The 3495-nt window shown below is 29.0% G+C and overlaps 1 long non-coding RNA gene across 1 annotated transcript; it reads right to left on the bottom strand.

Moving 5' to 3' along the window:
• Positions 1–703: 703 nt before the first annotated feature.
• LOC124421478 lies at positions 704–1054 on the bottom strand. The gene is made up of 2 exons (XR_006941682.1): positions 986–1054; positions 704–890 (listed from the first exon to the last, which is right to left on the bottom strand). It is a non-coding gene; the product is annotated as an uncharacterized LOC124421478 (long non-coding RNA).
• Between the last annotated feature and the right edge of the window lie 2441 nt (positions 1055–3495).

The raw sequence follows: 3495 nt of genomic DNA, 5'->3' as shown, positions 1-3495 counted from the left end.
ACATGAACAATTTTGCGAAATATATAGTAGTTCCTACAGAAAAAAAACATTATCTAAGAAGAGATCTAGTAATCCGTGGATTAGTGAAAACTTGATTAAATTATGTAATATACGGGATAAACTTTTTAAGAAATGGAAAAATAGTAAAAATAACAAAACTTTCGAAATAGAATATAAGAAACCAAGTAAATAAACATATAATAAATGCAAAAAACAATTATTATCGTCAAAAATTTATTAAAAATAGAAATGAAATGCGCATTACATGCAGTGTTGCCACTTTGGTTATTTTTATTTTGCATGTGTACATGTGAATTAATTTTTCGTTTTGGTTATTTTTTGCAAACAATTGAACTAAATGCTGTTTGCTTTTATTCCAAAAATAAAATAAAAAAAAATTCTTTTATCTCTATTTTTAAATCAATTATGTAAATATACATATCGTCCTGTTTTGAATTTTGGTAATGAGGAATATTTTTTTTACTGCAATTTGTACATCTACTGGTTATACTTATGTGTACAAAGGTATTTTTCGATATCTTAATTGGTTAGGATTTAGCAAAATTACCTATGAGATTTCCACATATTAAATGAGTTGACTAAAATCATAACACCGTAATATTACACTAGTCAATTTTCGAAAATTTTTTTACTGTAATTTGTACATCTACTGGTTATACTTATGTGTACAAAGGTATTTTTCGATATCATAATTGGTATGAGTTTTCCACATATTAATTGAGTTGACTAAAATCATAACAACACCGTAATATTACACTAGTCAATTTAACACCATGAATAATGAATCCTCTCTCTCCTTTTGGTGCATCCATGAACTTAAAATCACTTTTTGGGTCGATCCAAACTCGTCCGTCCTTTCTTTAATATTTCTAATGGAACTTTTTATATGAAGAACTCACGATACTTGTATGAAAAAAAATTTTGTAAGAATTTAAAATTTAAAGTATAATTGCAACTTCTATACCTATTTGAAATTTCGCATAAACAAAATACTGTGCTAATTTGCCGAAATTCTAAGATAAATGATTTAATAAGAATAAATAAAGTATTTTCTGCTAATTGCTGCAAGAATTGTATCACAATATCTTTAAAGTATTAATCAACTGAAATTTTTAAGTAACACAGCTAAGGAAAATGAAATTGTATTGTATACAAAAGTTGTAATAACATCTAAACTCGTACGACGAACAAAAATCGCGATATATGCAAAGATTTGATACTCATGACCTTTGATTTCTACTATCTCACCATGACTTTTAGTTCTCTATTTACATTTTCTAGATGATATTTTTATTTTACTGTCTTAAATTCTATATTTTGGTCAATTTGTCGGGTAATTTGGATAGATTACGTTTACAAATATTGCTGAAGTTATGAATGTAATGCTAACATCCGCTACATGTTATTATAATTTAAACCCAAATTTCGAACGAAATCTCCAAATCTGTACATAAAATGGGAAGAATTTTATAATTTAAAATTGTTTTCCAAAAAGTCATATGTGGAGTATATTTAAATTACGCTAAAACGCGTTAAAAACTCAGTTATTTTTTAAAATAAATATTAATTGCATTTGTTAACGAATCTGCGAATGTACTGCAATATAGCAACAAAATTCAACATAATCAAGGTTTAAAGGAACTAAAATATCTCTGTCAGATTTTATGAGAATTGGTCCATAATTGAAATTTAACATAGTTCCACTTCAGAAAGTAAATTTGTTATTTTAATGTCCAAATGTAAACATAAAACAAATAAAAATAATTTTGTTTACTTTTTTCTTAATTTGGTTACTTTTTATTCGAATTTTGGTTAGATAAAAAATTTTGCTGTGGCAACACTGGTTACATGGCAAATTATAAACGAAATTATCGGGAAAAAATCTACAAATATTGATGAAATGATAATTAAAAACCTTAATGAGTTGTCATTACATAATATTACAAACTGCTTTGCAAAAAGCTTTAATGCAAATGTGAGTAGTCTTGTCCATAATTGCAATATAAAAACATTAAATACTACAGTAAATACTCAACAAAACTCAATATATTTGTCACACACCAACGAATACGAAATATGTAATATCTTAAATACATTAAATATCAAAAAAGGAGCTGGTATTGATCAAATTAGACCGCGAGATTTAAAATATAACGCTACTATAATCACTCCTGTCCTCACAAAGCTCATAAATTCCACTTTAGAAAATTCAACAGTACCAAATCAACTAAAAACGACAATAATACGACCAATTTACAAAAGTGGGTCCAAATCTGAGTGCAACAATTATAGGCCAATATCAATATTACCGATAATTGAAAAAATATTAGAAGAAATTGTAGTACGACGCCTAACCAAATTTCTAACAACATATAATATCATAAATAATAACCAGTATGGATTCCAAAAAGGAAAGAGTATTAACAAACTGCTAGGAAACTTTGCAAATCACATTAACTCATGCCTAAGCAGAAATCAACACTGTTTAGTGCTTTTCATTGATTTTAGCAAAGCTTTTGACACATTATCTCACGAAAGGTTAATCATGGAGGCTTTATATATGAGGGATAGATTCAATTGTGTAAAAAAATTATATAAAACTTATTTTTTGTCAATTTTCATCGCTGTACTCATATTTTTAAGGGGACCTTAATAGGGGGTACGTTACCGATAAATCCGAATTAAATTCGGTAGGAAGATTACATTTGTATAAAAGTAGTTTATTTCGAATTTCTCCGCTAAACACGTATTTTTTAGTCAGTAATGAGCGTTAAAATCAATTTTTGAAGGTGACCATATGTGGGGGTAGGGTCAATTATGGAATTATATTGCCGTAAAATTTGCTAGAGAGATTTTGGCTTATATAAAACATATTTATGTCGAATATTTTTAAGTCGGTAATGAGTATTAATGTCATTTGGTAGAGAAATTTTGATGCATATAAAAATTTGTGGAAAAATTTAACTCGTTTGCTCTTTACGTTCTAACTCTATCGTGCTTTCAACAGACAGACGGACGGACAGATGAACAGACGGACGGACAGATGAACAGACGGATGGACATGGTTAGATCGCCTTAGAATTTAATAAGGACCCAAAATATATACGACCAATGTGTTACAAACGGAGTGACAAAATCAATATACCCCACTCATCTTGGGTATATGTTGGGTATAAAAAGCACTAAATGCACTGTCATAAAATTAGAAAGCACCACTTTAGTGCCTTTTTGAAGAAAGGCACCATGAGCAAAATTTTCCGCGTTTGGCACACCAAAAAGCACCGCAAATAATGCTAAAAGCACTAAGTTGGCAACACTGCTTCCGACTCTCACATATAAGAAATTACTCTCTCACATCTACGAGTACCGTGTGAATTCGACTCTCTTGTGAGAAATTAAAACTTGTCAAAACACTCTGTTTAAGCGAGTTTTGTTGCGAGCTGCATTTTGGTAATTGCTCCTTTTAATGAATAA

This window comes from Lucilia cuprina, chromosome 2 (assembly GCF_022045245.1).
Source record: "Lucilia cuprina isolate Lc7/37 chromosome 2, ASM2204524v1, whole genome shotgun sequence".
Taxonomy (NCBI): Eukaryota; Metazoa; Arthropoda; class Insecta; order Diptera; family Calliphoridae; genus Lucilia; species Lucilia cuprina.
This window is presented reverse-complemented; position numbering and strand designations above follow the sequence as displayed.